Here is a 22,447-nt window from a genome sequence, read left to right as displayed (position 1 = left end):
GCTAAAATTAAAACAGAGTATGTATGCTTGGTCAAAGCTCATCTAAACTCTATTGGCCGGTAAAGCAGGCCTGGAAAAACCAGTTTTTGTGAGATTTCTTATGAAATGTTGGGTATGTCTTACCGCATTTCAAGCCTTCCCAGAGGCAGGCACACATCCACACAGTATTTCTGGCATTCTCCCAGCTGGACTCTGCAAGAGTAGAGGGGCCTAAAAGTTTAAGGATAACGGGGGGGAAAAAAGTTAACAGAAGGGTTGTTTCTAGCAGGGTTCAGTTTCATGCAGAGGTGAAGGCTCCGAGGGAAAGCAGGGGTTATTTAATCCAACCCAGTTTGCCCTTCCTTATGCCACACTTCATCTGCACAAGGATCTTGCAATTGCACACGCAGCAGCTAATGCCAGCACAATACACAGCAATATCCTAAACAGCTCCACCTGGACTCATTATAAATTGATCCCGCCCAGAAAACCCCAGATCTAAACCTCTCCAAAGTTTGGGGAGAGAGGAGAAGGGGATTGAGGTGATGACGTGGAGCCAAATGTACAATGGGCTGAGCCAAAACCCTGGATCCAAACATGCCTGAACTTTGTGGTGTTTAAATTCCAGATCCTACTCTTGCACTTTGAGGTTCACCTCTTCTAGCTCAGGAGACCTGTATAAAGCGTGGCAACAGAGTGGGATATTAAAGGGGCACTCGCGTTATTTCAAATTAGACCTTTTGATGAATAGCTGAAATCCTCAACAGTATGGCAGGTAAAGAGGTCTCTGTAAGAGCAGAACTTCAGTGTTCATCCATCAACTTCACAGTACAAGCCTCTACTTTCTAACACTGCGCAGACACTCCTTTGGAATAACTTCAGAGTAATGCTGATATATTTGGATTGTGGAAGCCAAGATACACAGCAATAGTTCCAGGAACAGCAGATATACCTGGTACTTCCTAACTGTTTAAGGAAAAAATTAAATAATTACACACTCTTGTCTAGTGATTGGAGATTAAGGGGATATTCAGATCTAGATCTATACCGTGGAGCTTCCAGACAAGATTTTAAAAAAAGTTTAGGCCCTTATTTTTTAAAATCTCGGCTTCTATCACTGCCGTCTTTTTACCAACATATCTGGGGTGCTCTTAACATCTCTTTGTATAAAAGAGCAGCGCCATTATGTGTATTGAGAAAGGCCCTACTTTGTTTTTATTTAATTTTGTGAACTGGCTCATTACAATAAAATAGAAAAGTGTAATAAGTAGTGTTCCCAGGCCAGTGCACCTCAGACATTGCAATGTGGACTCCTGCCCTCCTTGTTTTGTGAGATGCCAAAGAGCACAAGACAAATCCACAGAAGCAAAGAGTGATCCCCACCTTGTTAATCTGGACCACCCATTTTTTGAACTCATGATTACCTAGCCATCTGCTTTCAGATGAAGTGTCTGCTGCCACTTAGAAGTGCTTTCAGTGCAGCCAGAACAGATACCTTCCCTAGTCCAGCCCTACAAAGAATCAGGGATGTCATTGCCACAATAGTCCCAGCCTCTTGACAGTGTGGGAAACTCGAATCCAGACGTCGCTTTTGGTCTTCAGTCTCCTACTCGGCAGCACAACACTTCATTCTGCATCCCAGACATGCTGGTGAGCCAAAACACTCACACACACTTTATTTTTAATTTGATTCTTTTCCTAGCAGCCTACATTGTGCAACTGCCCCTCCACCCATTTTATTCCATTTGATTTTATTTTTATAACAGCAATACAAATTAGTGTTAGTTCCAGTCTGAGCACATCTAAGTATGTAACTTTTGTTCTGATTTTATATCCCCTCTTTCCACTGCTGATGGCTCTATGGTTTTTGATGCCTTAGGCAAACTGAAAAGTGAACACCCCTTACAGCCTGGAGTCAGACACACAAAAAACAGCCCCCAAACTGCTGCCAGAGGCAACCCCTGCTCTGCCTGCATGATACCCCTGCTGTGCTTCATATTTGTAATTAGGGACCTTTTTCCCTCTACATACACTGCTAATGTCTTCTGGTTGGGACAGCAGTGTTATCATTTACTCCCCTCTCTTTGCTTCCCTGGTCCAGAATCCATAGCTTTGTTTTGTGCTCTAGATTCCTGCATGACCACTCCGAGTCACCCTCCTACTGAACTGCTCTTTTGTTTCCTCTTTAAAAACAAAATCCTCTCAGTGCCATTGTTGGTAACTTTGGCTTATTAAAGCCACATTCGGTGCTCCTCATCCTGTCACTTTTGGGGGATTTTCTGATATTTTGTGACAAATGCGGAGTGACACCAGGCTGAAGGCACAGGGCATCTTCTCCTTGAGAGTAGTTTGGAAAGAAAGCCCAGTTCAGCACAGATGTCAAATACCCTCTCTGCCTTCTTCCCCTTCTGCTCCTGAGCACCTCTTGAATTACTTTCCCTTCCTAGAAGGCACGATCGCTGCAGAGGACCTGAGACCATGCTGACACTATTATCTTTTCTTCAGATCCCAAGATGTTTCAGTTTTCACTGCTTCCCAGGATCAGGGTCCTCTCTTGAGTTCTCTAATACCATTTCAGCATGTTTGGCTGCTGTCTTGGTTTTGAGCTGCAGTTCCCCATAGAAGACACAAGAGGCACTCTGTCCTAGCAAGCAGAATCTACTTGGAAATACAGACGGACAACATCAGATACCTAGCAAATGGTTAATATAAGGGAAAAACTGATCTGCCACCACTAACAGAAGCCAGGAACATGAACAGCCAGAAGTTCTTTTACAGAATTCCAAATATTTTACTGCTAGCTGATAACCTTAAAGCAGTCTGCACAGGGTAGAGAAAAAAATGCAACTGCAATGTAATTAACACTGTAACAACTTGTTTCTCCCTTGGTGAATTATACCATTAGCTGCTTCAATTGTGCATGAAATATAAATTACATTACTCAGAGGCATCCTGTCTAAGCAGACACAATCCTAAGTGACATGGCTTGCCACTGTGTATCACACTCCCCAGACAAAATTCACAGAAGCCCATTTGCCCAAGGCTAGCAGATATTCATTCTGATATCAAAGTTATAACCATGATAGTTCAACTGTTTTCCTTCCTCGGGGACTCTTGCACTGGAAGGTAATGGAATCAGGCGCTATAAATCTGATTAGCGCAACACATCATAGGAACAGAAGAATGGCCATACTGGGTCAGACCAATGGCCCATCTAGCCCAGTATCCTGTCTTCCGACAGTGGACCATGCCAGATGCTTCACAGGAAATGAACAGAACAGGGCAATTTATTGAGTGATTTACTCCTGTCATCCAAGCCCAGCTTCTGGCAATCAGAGGCTTAGGGACACCCAGAGCTTGGGGTTGTGCCCCTGACCATCTTGGCTAATAGCCATTGATAGACCGATCCTCCATGAACTTATTTAATTCTTTTTTTAACCCAGTTATACTTTTGGCTTTCAATATCCCCTGGCAACAAGTTCCACAGTTGACTGTGTGTTGTGCAAGGAAGTACTTCCGTATGTTTGTTTTTAAACCAGCTGCCTGTTAATTTAATCAGGTGACCCCTGGTTCTTGTGTCATGTGAAGGGGTAAATTACACTTTCTTCTTCACTTTCTCCACACCATTCATGATTTTATCAACCTCTATCATATCTCCTCTCAGTTCTCTCTCTTCTAACTAAGATGAACCGTCCCAGTCTTTTTAAGCCCTCCTCACATGGAAGCTGTTCTACACCCCTAATCATTTTTGTTGCCCTTCTCTGTAATTTTCTCAGTTCTAATATATCTGTTTTGAGATGGGATGACCAGACCTGCACACAGTATTCAAGGTGTACACATACTATGGTTTTATATAGTGGCATCATGACACTTTCTGTCTTATCATCTATCCCTTTCCTAAGAGTGCCTAACACTGAAAAGATGTTTTCAGAGAGCTATTCACAATGGCTCTGTTAAGGCTGAATCCAACTCTGTCACTCTGAGTGCAGGAAGTGGGGGCCCGCAAGGATTTTAAAAATTAATACTTGCCACTCCAGGCTTGTATTAAACTCCCAAGGTTGCAGCTTTTCTCTGACCTTGGCTTGGTAAACGCTGCCACCACCCAAATGCAAAATGGTTCAGCTTAAAGGTCACAAGCAAACAAAAGCATCTGGGGTTAGCACAGAGGAGATCCACAAGCTAAAATGAAGAAAATAAATCTGATCGCGTCTAGCTAAACAGCCCTAATTTACTTACATATTTGGGGGGTTCCAAATAAGTAATTCTAGGTATGATCTGATGAATTTTCATACCTGGTTCAAGCCTTACACAGCACTCCTGCCTATAGCATTGCTGCTCTGTCCCTGCAGCCCAGAGAACAACAGACAAAGGGAAAGTTTCTTTCCCAATTTTAAAAAGTTCTACCTTCCCATTGGCTCTTTTGGTCAGGTGCCCACTCCTTTTCTTTTACCTGTGGGATTTTTTAACCCTTTACAGGGAAAGCAAGTAAAGAACGGCTACCAAGAGGGTAGCTTTATTTATCACAGGCTCCAAGATTTCTTTCATGAGTGGTAACAGCTAATTTAGAACCCATCATTTTGAAAAGTACTGGCTTAACCCTATCAGCTGTATATTTCTAAGGGCACGGCTACACTACAGAGTTTATAGCGGCACAGCAACCCCAATGCAGCTGCGCCACTGTAAACTCTCTAATGTAGCTGCTCTAAGCAGACGGGAGAGAGCTCTCCCATCGACTTACTCCAGCCCCCGTGAGCAGCAATAGCTATGTTGGTGGGAGACACTCTCCTGCTGACATAGCGCTGTCCACACTGGCGCTTATGTCGGTGTAACTCATGTCACTCAGAGGGGTGATTTGTTCACCTCCCCTAAGCAACGTACATTATGCCAACATAAGCTGTAGTGTAAACAGAGCCTAAGCTTGTTTCTTTAAGGACATGAAACACTTCAACACCATCATCCTCACTCACATATCTGATTTCGTTCTGTTAGCAAAGTATTTTAATGAACATTACAGAAAGCATTAATTCTGCATAGACTAAGAACATTTAAGTGGGGGCTGCTAGTCTGTAATTGGGGTCTGATACAGAGCCCACTGAAGTCAGTGGGAATCTTTCCATTAACTTCAACAGACTTTGGATCAGGACCTTTTTGAAAGAGGCAGAGCTCTGAGATTCCCAGCTCTGTTATTTTAACTAGAAGTCTCTGGGTTTACAAATGGCCAGAACACGTGCATTTCAGATTGGCTAGCACATTAAACTTTTCAGATAATCATACATATGGATAAATCCAACCCATCCATATAGATTAACCATGTCTGTGTGAATAACTTACTTAACTGTTTAGAATCAGCAACTCAGATATTTTATAACCTCTTAATATAGGCCCATGCAGCTGTAAACCCTGAAGCACAATTGCCTGTGAAAAGAAAATTGTACTTTTTTCCTTTTCTGCCTCAAGAAAGGTAGCAGTTATGCTGGTTTGTCTTTGTGATGCCCAAGTCCTTGATAGATTGCATTGTAAAAGAGAGACAATTTTGACAGCTTGTCAAAAGAGGTCAGATTACATCTGCTGACACAGGGCCAAATCCTGTGAGTCTTCCATTTAAATCAAAGAGAACTGAAGACACTCAGCACCTGGCAGAGTTGGGCCCACACCGCACAAACATTCTACCATGCAGGTAGTTCTAGAACCGCCAAAACAGAGCTAAAGCAGGACAGCTGACCTCGGTTTAGTGTAACTGTGAGGGTCCTGCCTGAAGCAAATGGTGGTTCAGTTTGGGTACCAGCTCAGAGATGTATTTCCTGGGGGAAGCTAAATTGCACAAATTGCAACTTCATTGTCTTTCCAGGTTATCCAGATGTGAGAGCTATGTTGGTAGCTGTGCGTGTAGTGAAGTGGTTCAATACAAGTTTAAATTACAGCTTCTGATAGTCGTATTCAATGGAGTCAGGTCCTTAGGTTCTCTGTGAGGTCCCCTCCTTGGTAAACCATGAAGGGGCTCCATGAGGCAATTGGTTCTAAGTCAGAAAACCCACCTGACAAGGGAAAGAAATTGCTCCTGCTTCAAATTGACTTTGGATGGGTAGGCTAATTTCTCCGTCTCTTGTCTAGCTAAAAATTGAGACAGACAGAAGTCCTTTCCTCCAGGGAAGTGGTTGCTAAACTCAGGCATTGTGAGCAAAGTGTGTGACTACTGTAATTCCAAGAGGAGTCCTTTTCCCCCTTTTTTCTATTTTTATTCCTGAAGGGGAGATTCTTCTATCCCAGAGGCAATGTGCTAGAAGCCTGAGTTTAAGTGGGGGTGGCCATTAATAGGGAGGTGTAACCATCCACGAAGACCAATTCATTGCTTCTGAAGTACAATTTCACTGCTCCTCCTTAGCCAGAGAAGCCTTCACTCTGTTATACCAACATGCCAAAAACATACAGGAACACCAATAACAGCCAATGGAGAAGGTGAGGAGAGTCACAGCTTAACTTTGGTGAATGGCTAAATTTTGGCCCCTCTGTTCTATCCAGTTAGAAGCCTGGGATTGCGTTGGCGCTCATTAAGAAGTAGTTTGATATTTTCAAACAGCCACATAATCTAACATTTCCTTGTTTCACTCACTGACTTTTATGCACTAGTACTGCTTCAAATCAGGAGGATGGGAAAACTTTAACAGAAGAGCTTTTCAAATGGGTGTTGGTAGCCAAATCCCACTGACATTCACTGACACCGGGCACATAACTCCCCCTTGTGTCTTTGAAAGTATCCCCATTCCCCATAATTACAGTGCAAATGTTTAACCATAAAATCATAGAGTAGAAGGGAGCACAAGGGTCATCTAATCTAACCCCCTGCCAAGATGCAGGATTTGTTGTGTCTAAACCATCCAAGACAGATGATTGTCCCTATCCTGCCTCCTTCTGAAAACCTCCCTAGGCAGTTTGTTCCAGTTGCTACCGTTCCTACAGGTAGGAAATTTTCCCTGAGATTTAATCTAAATCTGCTGTGCTGTAGTTTGAACCCCCTTCCTCTTCTTCTGCCCTCTGTGGCAAGAGGGAACAACTTTTCTCTATCTTTTTTGTGGCAGCCTTTCAAGTATTTGAAGATCACTATACGTCCCCCCTTAATCTCCTCTTTTCCAAACTAAACATACCCAGTTCCTTCAGCCTTTGCTTATATGGCTTGTATTTCCATCCCTTAGAACATCTTTGTCGCTCGCCTCTGGATCCTTTCCAGTTTCTCTACATCCTTTCTATGCACTGGTGACCAAAATTGGACATAGCACTCCAGCTGAGGCCTAACTAGCACTGAGAAGAGCAGTACTATCACCTCCCGTGACTTGCATGCTATGCCTCCATTAAAGCAGCCTAAAATTGCTTTTGCTTTTTTTTTTTTTTTTTTTTTTTTTTGCAACAGCATTGCATTGCTGACCCATGTTGAGACTGGGATCCACCACAACAACCAGATCCTTTTCAGCAGTGCTGCTGACAAGCCAGTTATCCCCCATTCTGTCTTTGTGCATTTGGTTCTTTTTCCATAGGTGTAGCACCTTACATTTGTCTTTGATTAATTTCATTTTGTCATCTATTGCCCAGTTCTCCAATTTATCAAGATCCCTCTGAATTTTAGCTTTATCCTCCAAAGTGTTGGCAACTCCCCCCCGATAGCTTTCTGTCATCTGAAAATTTGATCAGTAAACTCTCTAAACCAACATCCAAGTCATTAATAAAGATGTTAAACAACACGGGACCCAGAACAGATCCCTGTGGAACCCCATTTGAGACCTCCCTCCAATCTGACATCATTCCATTAATAGTTACTCTTTGTTTGCGGCTGTTTAACCAATTATGTATCCACTTAATTGTAGTTCTGTCAAGCCTGCATTTATCCAGCTTACTTATCAGAATGTCATGTGGGACTGTGCCAAAAACCTTGCTGACGTCCATGTATATTATGTCCACCGCATTCCCCCTAATTTTGAATGTGTGTTTGTAACACAGCACATTTTTTTAAAAAAAATTAGCAGGAGGCAAATATGCTGTTTCCTGTAAACACCAACGAAGGACTGAATTGAATTGATCATGCACCATATATTTGTACCTATTCAACCAACTATATGTATATTCTCCACCTGCCTACATAGGCTGAGTACCTTTATTCTACCTACAGCACAAAAGAATTACACCCACCTAGGAAGTAAATCAACTCATGCAGAAGCTCTCATAAAATGTTAGACTGCAGGCTCTCTTCCAGGGACAAAATCTCCTTTCTAATCTTTTTAGCTATAGAAAAGCTCTCCTGCCAATTGCACTCCAGCAGTAGCCAATATAGGAATTAGTGGCATAAATTCTCATTCTCATTAAGCAGGTCTGTCTGGCTGATGGACACTGGTAGAACTATGCAGCCAATCCATATTCGTGGATCTGGCAGTTATAAACTAAATTTTTCTATAGAATACTTGTGTCTTTGAGGGGTGGCGTACTTGTTTTATTTTCATGAGTTATAGTTACTGCATTACTTAACAATGGTATTGGCCACAAGTGAGTGAAACAGTCACTGTAAGAAATAAAAATAAAACAAGTACAACAGCAATCTCGGAGACGTGCATTGTATTCGTTTCATCGGAGCTGAGTACGGCCGAAGCTTTTTCCGTTTATTCACTATTAAATGTTTGGCTGTTCAATGGAGATGAAAGTTTGAGAGCGTGCGCACCCGTCCTCACCACTGGTCTAGCCCCAGTGCAGCTCCAGGGGTGGCAGCAATCACAGATGTGTCTTCTACTCCAGCCCTAGCGCTTCCATCATTGCTAGCCCCACGGGAGCTGCACTGAGACGAGACCAACAGGGACGCAATTGCTGTGAATTGCCTGTATCTAACGTTATTCCTTTATGAAGAAGAACGTGCCTATGGCACTGTACATAACAGCAGTACAAGACTGTAGTGATGTCATTGAGCTCATGATCCAGGAAGCCTAAAGATTCTCATTCCACGTCTCCCAGTGATGGGCAGGGCTAGAGGACATGGGGGTTAAAACACTTGCTATAGCGCTACCAGTATTGCTGCTCCAGTGCTAGCATAGACAAGGCCTATACATCTTCCGCGCTGTTTAATGCTGCTCAGCACCCTGCTGTTCTAGGCGAGCTGAGAAAAGGTGTGGAGAGTATTTTCCTGTTTTACCGTTGTCATACTTCACACCTAATACTGTTCCCTCCCTCCTCCCACTCCATCTCCACAACCTCTTCCCTTCCGGCTCTCCAGAACCAAGGCTCTTACCCAGGCTTTATCACAGTGTATTTACCACAGCAGGGGCTTGCTTTCCCACCTAGAAACTCAACGTACCTCACACCACCAGCTCACAACAGACTCCAAAGTTTACCTATGTCTCAGATTCCTCTCAAAAGTCCCACTCCCGGCCCTGCTTGTCCTTGCAATGCCGCCATTTTACACTCTCCGGACCATCCTTCATCTCCCAACATCAAAGTCCAAACCCTGAACTACCCTCCACGCTTGCCCTTTAACCCACAGCTGCAAGAGCATCCCTCATACCAGGAGCTGCAGAAGCTCTCTAAAAGTGGGGGGCCACGGGCACCCAAACCATTGCCCCTCCCCCCACCCCTTCTCTCTTGCTCCCGCCCTTGCATCATCCCTTCCCCCCGAGGCCCCACCCCTGCACTGCCCCCTCCCCCCAAGGCCCCACTACCACGCCACGTCTTCCCCTGAAGCCCCAACTCCCACGCCGCCCCTTCCACCGGGTTTAAACCAGTGCAGCATTTTGCTCGTTGGCTGCATTCAGAGGGGGAGAAAGCTGGATTGAGAATATAAACTGTCATCAGGCACTTACTGGCAAGAAATGATTGTGTTCTTCAGTGGGATTGTAGTTAGGCAGGTTATACTGTATGCAGGGACTCTTATTTGCTTTTCAGATTTTTTCATTCCTCTGAAAAGGGGTGTGGGCAGCTTCTCTGTTGATTCTGGGGCCCATTGTGATGTTGTGTTTGCTTAGGTTAGTGTTTGCTATACCATTTTTAATTCCAACCCAGGGCTTTGCCTTGATAAGAAATTCCTTTATGGCTTCCACACTATCATAGTTCTCCTAGGCAATGGAGTAGACAGCTGCCTGTATGGTGGGGTTTATACTTCCCATAAAGTTCTAGAGGTTTCCCTAAACTGTCAATCCTGAAGGGGATTTTTGATTTGATGTTTGCATTCTGTATTTATTAAATGATAAATGGACCAGTCATTCTTTGAGTCTAGCGCACACTATGAAAACTACTGTGGAGAAAAAAAATCCCCTTTTTCTCATATTCTTTCTGAGTAAATATTCAGAAGAAACCTGAGCTGATGCACATTGCACCAGTCAGGTGGGTTTTTTTGTTTGTTTTTAAACCCTATCCACATCCCCCAATATCTTTATGTCCCATAAACATTTTAAATACATACATAACTGTAGGCCAATGGAACAGACTGCCTAGGGAGGTTGTGGAAGCTCCTCAACAAAAATCCAGCTCTGAGCAATTTCAGATCCAGATCCAAACTTCTCTTCTGGTTCCCCTGTCCATAGTAGAGAGATACCAAAATTGTATCTAGTTCGGGTTTTGAACATCCTAATGTTCAAAGAAGTTGAGATCAGGATTTTGATTTGGGCTTATCTCTGCTGTGTAATAGGCTGAACCAAAACCCCACATCTGGATAGCCTGGGGCTTACTGGAAGTTTGGATGTGGACTTTGTAGCTTTGCCCCATCTCTAACACATGAATGCTGCAAATGGATGGGGTGGGGAGCGATAGCAGCTGCCTTCCTAGCTTGCAAGGTATTAACTGAAGCAGAAGGCAGCAGAGAATGGACATTTTATTTCATTGGTGCTTCTCATGTTTTCGAAACACAAACAAAATCTAATTACAAATCAATTCAGACAAAAAAAATCATAAATCAACCGGGGCTCCAAAACCTTCCTCTCCCTAGCAAGTTTAACCCTAACACCCAAGGAAAATTAACTTTCAAAGAAAATAAACCCACCCCAGCATCATTTCACCCATCTCCCAGTTAACTCCTCCCACATCGAGAAACCTTGGGAAAACATGAGCCTGACAGCAGATCATCTCATCAAACGTGGACTCTTGCTGACATATTGTGCCAGATCCTCAGCTAGTGTGAATCCTCATAGCTCCATTGAAGTCAATAGAGCTCTGCTGATTCACACCAGCTGAAGATCTGGCCCCACGACTCCTTTTGTTCTTTTCTTCCCTCACACAGGGATGCTAGTCAGGTCCCATCTCTGGGCCAAGCAATGACATCATGGCAGTTACAGCAGGCTTCATCAGGCTGCACTAGTCTGGGGCTTGGCTCTGATGAACATTGGAGAAAGCCTCTAGGAACAGGGTGTGCCATTCTGAGCATTCTAGATACACTGCCTGTCAATTTTTGATCCATGGTGCAGGGACATTTGGATTTTCCTCCGACAGTCAAATACCACATATGGAATATACTGAAGCCAACAAACCTCAAACAAAACATATGAAAAATATTTCACTGATATTTCACTTAGAAGTCCGCAAGCACAACTGCCATCACCCCCTACTACAGGACAGTGGTCCCCAATTCTCATCTGCACAAGTAATATTTCCAGTAGGCAGACCACCTTCCTTGATTTTATGATGCTGGGCAGTTCTCACTAATTGTTAGGATGCCTATAGTTCTTCTATTGGCATATTTTGCTGTTGTTTAAAGAAATATATATCATACTTCTCAAAGCCAAGCATTCTGGGCACCTGACCAGCAGGAGTGGATAACATGACCAAAGGTGGTGTGAATGGAGAAGAGAAACAGAAAGTGCTATAAATCAGGGCACATAGCATATGGGCAGTCTTGTAACAAAGGTGTAGATCCTACATAACTGAATACATATGAATGGAACATCTTTTACTTGGGTAAAAGGCAAGAATGAACAGAGTAAACAAAGGACCCACCCTTTTTTCCACCAGCAGATAACAAAGCTGCTATTTATTTACCCTTGAGGGAGGTTACGTATTGGGCTGCAGCAGACTGGGTGATTTTATTGATATTTGCTCTTCCTTCCCACATTTGCAAGAGACAGACATTGGGGACTGAGCTGTAGAATATTAAAGCACTTGACACAGTTATCATGGAATGCAACGTATTTATCAAAAGCTGGAGCTACACTGGAAACCCCGACTGCACAAATGGTGTCTGTTACTTGATCAAAAATAATCATCATGATTCATGCCCTCTGGGGGGTTTTGCAGCAGGCTGGCTGCTGAGCAGTTCTATGGGAAGCATATTGCTCTGTATGGTGGATAAATATTATTACATTTAAATATTAGTTTTACTTTTGATAAGTTTGATGTTATTGCACTGTGCTATCGTGAATACCAAGTCCAGGTTGGCTAATCTATTCCAGCTGGTTAGGCATTTGATGGTGTGTGCCAATGTCTAATTTTAGATCACAAGTCTTGTACTCCACATAAGCTGAAACTTGATTTTTTTGAGCCAGTTGTTCTTGGCTAGAACTCTTTAGCGCCAGCTTATTAACTAGTGGTGCCCAGATAAACTAAGAGCTCCTGATCTTTTAATATAAACGAGTATGTGCATATTGGCTGTAGATTCTGGCCCAAAGTGATCCACCGAAATCACTGGAGGTAGCAAATTACACCAGCCAAGGATCTGGACATTAACTATCATAAACTGCAGGACTGTTTCAAACTTGAATGCCTAAAAGTAGGCACATAAATCCACATATCTCTATATCTAAAAGCCAGGACACTTATCTAATTATGGATTTAGGCACCTAAAGTTAGGTTTCTAGTGTTTGAAACTTTTGGTTTACTTGTACTAATCTTGCAGGTAGTCTGCATTCAAAGAGTGATCCAGGTCTGCTTGTTTATTAGAGACGGGCCCAAATGAAAATGCCCCCAAACTTTTGGGAAGATCAGATCTGAAGCCAAACTTTTGTTTGACCCTTATATCTATAAATGAGCCAAATCCAAACCCTGAAACTTTGCAGCTCAGACCCATCCATATTGTTTTAAATGAACTTTATCAAACCTGGTTTCAGTTGTTGGGTTTTCATACACAAAAAATATGTTAACAGCATTGAGCAAGACAGTGACCTCCAGCATTTCAGGAGTTAATCCAGAATAAAGGGGAGTTTACAGGCTGATTCAATTCAGCAGGTCTGGCTGTAAATCGTTTGTATGTCTGTGTACGATAAAAAGCAAATATAAATTTTCAAAAATTTTTTAACCTTGCATGGTGTATAAAGAGAATACATAATATTCTTGGTCATAAATACGTCTCTAGTCAAACCCATTGTGTATACACAGAATACATAATGGATTTGACTGAGACATTTATCCGCTACTGAGGAGAAATCGAAAATCTCTCTCTACCAGAGTGGTCTTTGGAACTCTGAGTCCTTAGATACATATCAGCTTCCCCCTTGCTCGTGGATAGGTCATGCAGACCTTGAACATAGACTCTCCAAGTACACGTACGAATTCATAAGTACGTACATGACCCGCCGTGGGCTGTCTGTGATACTGCCACAGATCCACAGTCAGCACCTCAGGAGTCCCTGCTCTCTAAAGTCTAATACGGCAGAGCCACTCAACCCTTGCTGTTTGGTTGGGGAGGCAATTGCTGACCCAATGGGCAAATAGCGATATTATTATTTGTATTACTGTAGGGCATAGCAGTTTTAATCACGGACCAGGGCCCCATAGTGCTGAGTGCTATACGAACACAGAACAAAGAATCCCTGGCCCATGTTGTAAGAGTAAACATACAATATACACCCAATAGACAATAGAGCGTGCATAAGAAGAATGTATAGAATAAACAGTAGCTAATACCACATTTATCAGAATGGTTTGAGGAAGGCATGCAGAACCAAGCCAAGCCCACAGCAGTTTCAGGTTTGCTAAGAAGTTAGGTTTAAGTCCCAAGAATAAGGATGAGACCATGAGAGCAAGTAGCACAGCCATGAAGAGACTCTGTCCTTTGTGAGTCTAGGCTGCTGCTTAGGACCCATGAAATTTGCTACAATTGCACAGAATTAAATAGTTTACTTAAGTTTTAAAATCATGTTTCATTTGGTGCAGGGCACTCTTTTGGTGCAAGTGGGCTTGGGGGAAGGGAGGGAAGTCAGGAGTTTTAAACTATAACAGGCAAAACGTACACAACTGGTTCATTTGTGTTCAGGGACACTGGTTCACTCTCAGTCACAGAGACAAAGGAAAGCTCTGTGTGTCATGTGACTGACAGCAGCCACCAGGATAATCATCCGCCGTGACAATTATTTATTTTATTCATTGACTTATATGGTGTCCATCACAATGGTAGCATAGCTCTAATGTGACAGAAGTCTCAAGGGCAGCAGCAGAAAACATTTTTAAAGCTAACCTTACAGGTTTATATATTTGCCTGTGCATTTTACTGCTCCTGTATATATGTCATGGCTGAGGGGCATAAGGAGGATTATTATTACTTAGTATTTGTAGTATTGTAGCACTCGGAGCCTCAGTCATGCATCAGATTGTGGGTTACTCAAGTTTAGTAAAGCTGGACTGTGTCCCTGCATGCCTCTGCCTGTGCTGTGGTACTGGAGCAGCTCTGCCTTTGTTTCCACAACAGAGTCTTCAGCACACTTTGTGCATGCATGTGTCTTAGCCCTCCGGCCAAGTCACAGAGAGAGTTCAGCATCTTCTGGGGTAGCAAAGTCTCCAAGTCAAAATCCAACATAACACCAAACAAAAGGACTCCTCGGCCCCATTTGGTGCAGCTTTCAATCCCCTTCCTTTCAGACAGACCCTAGTTGTAGCAGCTTGCCTTAATAGTCTTCAGTCAGCCCCCGGTCCCACTGAGCCCTGGTCTACACTAGGACTTTAGGTCGAATTTAGCAGCGTTAAATTGATGTAAACCTGCACCCGTCCACACGATGAAGCCCTTTTTTTCGACTTAAAGGGCTCTTAAAATCGATCTCCTTACTCCACCCCTGACAAGTGGATTAGCGCTTAAATCAGCCTTGCCGGGTCAAATTTGGGGTCCTGTGGACACAATTCAACAGTATTGGCCTCCGGGAGCTATCCCAGAGTGCTCCATTGTGACCGCTCTGGACAGCACTCTCAACTCAGATGCACTGGCCAGGTAGACAGGAAAAGAACCACGAACTTTTGAATCTCATTTCCTGTTTGGCCAGCGTGCCAAGCTGCAGGTGACCATGCAGAGCTCATCAGCAGAGGTGACCATGATGGAGTCCCAGAATCGCAAAAGAGCTCCAGCACGGACTGAACGGGAGGTACGGGATCTGATCGCTGTATGGGGAGAGGAATCCGTGCTATCAGAACTCCATTCCAGTTTTCGAAATGCCAAAACCTTTGTCAAAATCTCCCTGGGCATGAAGGACAGACGCCATAACAGCGACCCGAAGCAGTGCCGCGTGAAACTTAAGAAGCTGAGGCAAGCCTACCAGAAAACCAGAGAGGCGAACGGCCGCTCCGGGTCAGAGCCCCAAACATGCCACTTCTATGATGAGCTGCATGCCATTTTAGGGGGTTCAGCACCACTACCCCAGCCATGTTGTTTGACTCCTTCAATGGAGATGGAGGCAATACGGAAGCAGGTTTTGGGGATGAAGAAGATGATGATGAGGTTGTAGATAGCTCACAGCAAGCAAGCGGAGAAACCGGTTTTCCCAACAGCCAGGAACTGTTTCTCACCCTGGACCTGGAGCCAGTACCCCCCAAACCCACCCAAGGCTGCCTCCTGGACCTGGCAGGCGGAGAAGGGACCTCCGGTGAGTGTACCTTTTAAAATACTATACATGGTTTAAAAGCAAGCATGTGAAAGGATTAATTTGCCCTGGCATTCGCGGCTCTCCTGGATGTACTCCCAAAGCCTTTGCAAAAGGTTTCGGGGGAGGGCAGCCTTATTGCGTCCTCCATGGTAGAACACTTTACCACTCCAGGCCAGTAACACGTACTCGGGAATCATTGTACAACAAAGCATTGCAGTGTATGTTTGCTGGCATTCAAACAACATCCGTTCTTTATCTCTCTGCGTTATCCTCAGGAGAGTGAGATATCATTCATGGTCACCTGGTTGAAATAGGGTGCTTTTCTTCAGGGGATACTCAGAGGTGCCCGTTCCTGCTGGGCTGTTTGCCTGTGGCTGAACAGAAATGTTCCCCGCTGTTAGCCACGGGGAGGGAGGTGGGTTGAGGGGGTAGCCACGTGGTGGGGGGAGGCAAAATGCGACCTTGTAACGAAAGCACATGTGCTGTGTATGTAATGTTAACAGCAAGGTTTATCCTGAAAGAGTGTAGCCACTGTTTTATAAAATGTGTCTTTTTAAATACCGCTGTCCCTTTTTTTTTCTCCACCAGCTGCATGTGTTTCAATGATCACAGGATCTTCTCCTTCCCAGAGGCTAGTGAAGATTAGAAAGAAAAAAAAACACACTCGTGATGAAATGTTCTCTGAGCTCATGCTGTCCTCCCACACTGACAGAGCACAGACGAATGCGTGGAGGCAAATAATGTCAGAGTGCAGGAAAGCACAAAATGACTGGGAGGAGAGGTGGCGGGCTGAAGAGAGTAAGTGGCGGGCTGAAGACAGGGCTGAAGCTCAAATCTAGTGGCAGCGTGATGAGAGGAGGCAGGATTCAATGCTGAGGCTGCTGGAGGATCAAACCAGTATGCTCCAGTGTATGGTTGAGCTGCAGCAAAGGCAGCTGGAGCACAGATTGCCACTACAGCCCCTGTGTAACCAACCACCCTCCTCCCCAAGTTCCATAGCCTCCACACCCAGACGCCCAAGAACGCGGTGGGGGGGCCTCTGGCCAATCAGCCACTCCACCACAGAGGATTGTCCAAAAAACAGAAGGCTGGCATTCAATACATTTTAAAGTTGTAAACTTTTAAAGTGCTGTGTGGCATTTTCCTTCCCTCCTCCACCACCCCTCCTGGGCTACCTTGGTAGTCATCCCCCTATTTGTGTGATGAATGAATAAAGAATGCATGAATGTGAAGCAACAATGACTTTATTGCCTCTGCAAGCGGTGATCAAAGGGAGGAGGGGAGGGTGGTTAGCTTACAGGGAAGTAGAGTGAACCAAGGGGCAGGGGGTTTCATCAAGGAGAAACAAACAGAACTTTCACACCATAGCCTGGCCAGTCATGAAACTGGTTTTCAAAGCTTCTCTGATGCATACCGCGCCCTCCTGTGCTCTGGTGTCTGGCTGCGCGTAACCAGCAGCCAGGCGATTTGCCTCAACCTCCCACCCCGCCATAAACGTCTCCCCCTTACTCTCACAGATATTGAGGAGCGCACAGCAAGCAGTAATAATAGTGGGAATATTGGTTTCGCTGAGGTCTAACCGAGTCAGTAAACTGCGCCAGCGCGCCTTTAAACGTCCAAATGCACATTCTGCCACCATTCTGCACTTGCTCAGCCTGTAGTTGAACAGCTCCTGACTACCATCCAGGCTGCCTACATATGGCTTCATGAGCCAGGGCATTAAGGGGTAGGCTGGGTCCCCAAGGATACATATAGGCATTTCAACATCCTCAACAGTTATTTTCTGGTCTGGGAATAAAGTCCCTTCCTTCAGCTTTTGAAACGGACCAGAGTTCCTGAAGATGCGAGCGTCATGTACCTTTCCCGTCCATCCCACGTTGATGTTGGTGAAACGTCCCTTGTGATCCACCAGAGCTTGCAGCACTATTGAAAAGTACCCCTTGCAGTTTATGTACTCGCCGGCTTGGTGCTCCGGTGCCAAGATAGGGATATGGGTTCCGTCTATGGCCCCATCACAGTTAGGGAATCCCATTGCAGCAAAGCCATCCACTATGACCTGCACATTTCCCAGGGTCACTACCCTTGATATCAGCAGATCTTTGATTGCCTGGGCTACTTGCATCACAGCAGCCCCCACAGTAGATTTGCCCAGTCCAAATTGATTCCCAACTGACCGGTAGCTGTCTGGCGTTGCAAGCTTCCACAGGGCTATCACCACTCGCTTCTCAACTGTGAGGGCTGCTCTCATCTTGGTATTCATGCGCTTCAGGGCAGGGGAAAGCAAGTCACAAAGTTCCATGAAAGTGCCCTTACACATGCGAAAGTTTTGCAGCCACTGGGAATTGTCCCAGACCCGCAACACTATGCGGTCCCACCAGTCTGTGCTTGTTTCCCGAGCCCAGAATTGGCATTCCACAGCATGAACCTGCCCCATTAGCACCATGATGCATGCATTGTCAGGGCCCATGCTTTCAGAGAAATCTGTGTCCATGTCCTGATCACTCACGTGACCACGCTGACGTCACCTCCTCGCCCGGTATCGCTCTGCCAGGTTCTGGTGCTGCATATACTGCTGGATAATGCGTGTGGTGTTTAATGTGCTCCTAATTGCCAAAGTGAGCTGAGCGGCCTCCATACTTGCCTTGGTATGGCGTCCGCACAGAAAAAAGGCGCGGAACGATTGTCTGCTGTTGCTTTGACGGAGGGAGGGGCGACTGACAACATGGCTTACAGGGTTGGCTTACAGGGAATTAAAATCAACAAAGGGGGTGGCTTTACATCAAGGAGTATTTCAGGCAGGACTTCACGGAGGGTTCCAATAAGAAATCGTGCACCTAAGTAATTGTTCTTATTGGAACAAGCAGGTTGGTCTGGCCTCTGATTGATACATGGCTAGATTTACCTCACTGCACCTTCTCTGTGAGTGACTGCAGTGTGACCTAGAGGAATGAGTCCCCTAGACGGGGGAGGGGGGGAAGCAAATGAGTACAAAACAAATCTGGTCTATTTCTTGTTTTGATCCACTCCATCTATCTTTTACATCTTTGGCTGGCAGCAGACGGTGCAGAAGGACTGCAAGCCATCCACATCTCATGGCTGCTTGGCCGAAGATGGTGCAGTAGGTCTGCTAGCCATCCTCATCTCTTGCCTGCCTGGCAGAGGATGGTACAGTAGGACTGCTAGCAATCCGGATCGCCTGCCTGCTCACTATAAGACGGTTCAATAGGACTGACTGCAGGACTAAAGAGAATGACCTGGTCAAGTCACTCCAAATTTAGTCCCTCGCCCATGTCTGCCCAGGCGCTCCTGGCCCATGTGGCCAGGAGCACCTCCGACATGACGATGACGGCTACCAGTCGTACTCTTCCGTCTGCTGCCACAAGGCAATGGGTTGCTGCTGCTGTGTAGCAATGCAGTACCACGTCTGCCAGCACCCAGGAGACATACGGTGACGGTTACCTGAGCGGGCTCCATGCTTGCCGTGGTATGGCGTCTGCACAGGTAACTCAAGAAAAAAGGAGCGAAACGATTGTCTGCTGCTGCTTTCACGGAGGGAGGGAGGGAACGGGGGCCTGACGATATGTACCCAGAACCACCCGCGACAATGGATATGTACCCAGAACCACCCGCAACAATGTTTTAGCCCCATCAGGCATTGGGATCTCAACCCAGAATTCCAATGGGCAGCAGAGACTGCGGGAACTGTGGGATAGCTACCCACAGTGCAACACTCCGGAAGTCAACGCTTGCCTCGGTACTGTGGAAGCGCTCCGCCGAGTTAATGCACTTAATGCACTTAGAGCATTTTCTGTGGGCACACACACACTCGAATATATAAAAACGATTTCTAAAAAACCGACTTCTATAAATTCGACCTAATTTCGTAGTGTAGACATACCCTGACGCTTCTCACACAATGTGGCGTGGGAGCTGCCAGTCTGCTCTCCTTCCCACAGCTGAGCTGGCTCTCTCCTTACAACTCTGACAGCTCTTACAGGTGACTTGGGGCCGGGCTGATTGAGTCTACAGCAGCTCATTAACCTTTCCTGGCCAGTAGAGAGTTCAGATACCCAATCACATGGACCTAAACTAGAATCCCACCTTGAAACTCTTTCTAGAACTTGAGGAACGTTGGGTTCTGGATCCATATGTCTGGGCTCAGACCCATTTCTACAGTTTGCTTTGATGTTAGTAAGTTGTAGCCACGGCCCTTCATTTTCTGTTTTTTAAATTCTGTTTAAAATGTCCTGGGAATTTATCAGTGTATATTACAAAAATTAAAACATGGGTGAAAATCCTAACTTTACAGTTTTCTCAGTAAGTATCAGGGTTAATATTGGGGGATGGGAGGACAGCAAAAAAAGCAATGAGTAGAGAAAAGTAAGAGTACTGAAATGAAAAGTAGTTTAATGCTGTGATTTATTTCATGAGCCATACATTAACAGTACACAGACATATGCATGCACATTCACTACATTACCTTACTCTAACAGGCACATTTATACTTAGGGCTAATTTATTATTAACATAAATACCTCCACCTAATGTAATTATTGGATTTTCTTAAAATCAGTATTTAAATATACATGAGTGGTCAAAAATTCAGGTGAAATATTGGTAAAAAACAAATAGCTATTGTAAAACATATAAATTTTTGGTCAAAGTCTGTAAATAAATGAAGAGCCTTTGTGGTAGCTGATATCTGCCTAGAATACTCTTTCCTGTACTCATGTACTTATCAATGTAAAAACAATTCACAGGAAATCAAAGTGCTCTGTAATAACAGGTGAGGCACAAGAAAACTGATATGAGACTCATATTTATATCCAGGCTCCAATCGTAGGACATGGATCAGGTTTATGAAAGGTTAATATCCATATCTTAGGGCCAGGAGTCAGTTTTTACTACCTCCAGTAGCTACTGTCACATCATCTTTTTTGAGACTGAAATGCAACTAACCACAAACTAAGGCAGGGAAAATATATTAGGATCACAAACTAATAGGGTCAGTTAAAACACACCAATGAGGCTACTGGATATTTGTCACTGGCTACTGTCTCTGAGCCTCAGTGCCTTTCTGATTGCTCAGCCACATTTTGTTCTTAAAAAAGTTCCTTCTGCACAATCAGCCACGGAGCTAGACTCCAGGGGATGGATCACGGCCCTGATTCTCCCCTGTGATCCAGATGCTTTGAGCCACCCCACTCCAGCAATGCAAAGCAGCCAGAAAGCAGGCTTCCATGGCTATTTCCCCTTGTGTAAATGGGCTCCTCAGGTGGTGCAGAGCCAGCATAGGAGCTTCATACCAACTGTTGTGGGCCACTGGTGTGAGGGATGTGGCTGGAGAGTAAACGCTTTTCTCAGCTTTCATTCTTAACCCTTCCTTTACTCACTTGTCTCTCTTGAATGACATTAATAGACTTGGAGGATATGGCAGAACATGTTAGTCATCCTGTCAGACTAGTAATTTGGTCAAATGACAAACTTTCAGTCATTTGAACAAATGGCCATTCCACTAGGGCATTTCATCAAAGGATTAAAACTAAAAGGCATTTGGCCACATGACTGAAGATGTCATTGTGTTTCTGGACAGGGGCCTGAACAGATTTTTATAAAAAAATCAGACTAAAGGGTAATTATTCATTCACTGGAGTCACACTATCAACAAATCCTACTTACCATTTTTTAAAAATAGCCACCATTTTAAATCCACCCCTGTCACAGTTACCTACCTCACCAGGCTCCTTCCCAAGCTTGTGGATGTACAGGAGTATCTGGAATAATGTCCCTTCACCCTTTGGCTATCCAGAGATGGACTCACCATACGATGCTACACACAGGTACCACGTTATTGGCATGGGAGAAGCCACGCAAGAGAGAAGATGTAATGACTGTAGGACAGAGTCTCTGGGAATGTTGGGTGAAAGCAAGGTGCCAGAATCCTCAGCAGAGTGCTTTGTGCCCTTAATACAAAGACTCTACATTCTCTCTCGCCAACCTGAGTGCCGAACACTTTACTGAAGATGACATGCCACATTACTGTTCCTTGTTCTATGAAACTCGGGAATCTCTGCAAGGCCACCTCTATATTCCCTGCTGCAGCGGGGACATTTGTCAGGAACATTTATGATTTATTCATTACTGGCTAGATTGACACCAGCTCTAGCCCAGGCACTACCCTGCAAGGGGAGTCAGAGCTCCTCCTCTTTCCCTCAAGTGCAGCTGCATTAGGGGCGCCCAGATTATAGCTTCAAGAGGAGTGTGAGAGCAAGGGTTGCACACTCGATGCTCTTCTTGGTAAGCAAGTGAGAGAGGAAGTAGAAAGGCCTGGCTCTGCCTTTTCATGCACCAACCAGAAGAACTATCTGGGTCTGAGGGCAGGGCATCTGCTTCACCGGGTTGAGGGTCGTAATAAAGTACAGTATTCCCTCTCCTGCACAAGGGAGGAATTCTGACACAGGTGCCTCTGGGGCACAGTACCTCCTGGGAGAGATCAGCTTACTTTCCATTCCTTCTTTTCCATAGTAGAGCCCACAACATACTAGTCCCCTTCCAGCCAGAAAAGATGAGACAGTCCCTTCCCTGAGGGGCTGACAAGGTTGGGATGGCAGACAGACAAAGGTCATGGGAAATGGCTTCATATAAATAGAAAGGTCAAAGTGATGCTT

The 22,447-nt window shown here is 44.8% G+C and overlaps 1 long non-coding RNA gene across 1 annotated transcript in view; it reads right to left on the bottom strand.

The window, feature by feature from the left end:
* The window catches only part of LOC119566618, a 153,995-nt gene that overhangs the window by 8,261 nt on the left and 123,287 nt on the right, over positions 1–22,447 (bottom strand). Inside the window, exon 5 of the long non-coding RNA XR_006287908.1 lies at positions 124–210. This is a non-coding gene — a long non-coding RNA (uncharacterized LOC119566618). The remainder of the gene's footprint in view (positions 1–123; positions 211–22,447) is intronic.

This window comes from Chelonia mydas, chromosome 1, assembly GCF_015237465.2.
Source record: "Chelonia mydas isolate rCheMyd1 chromosome 1, rCheMyd1.pri.v2, whole genome shotgun sequence".
In the NCBI taxonomy this organism is placed as follows: Eukaryota; Metazoa; Chordata; order Testudines; family Cheloniidae; genus Chelonia; species Chelonia mydas.
This window is presented reverse-complemented; position numbering and strand designations above follow the sequence as displayed.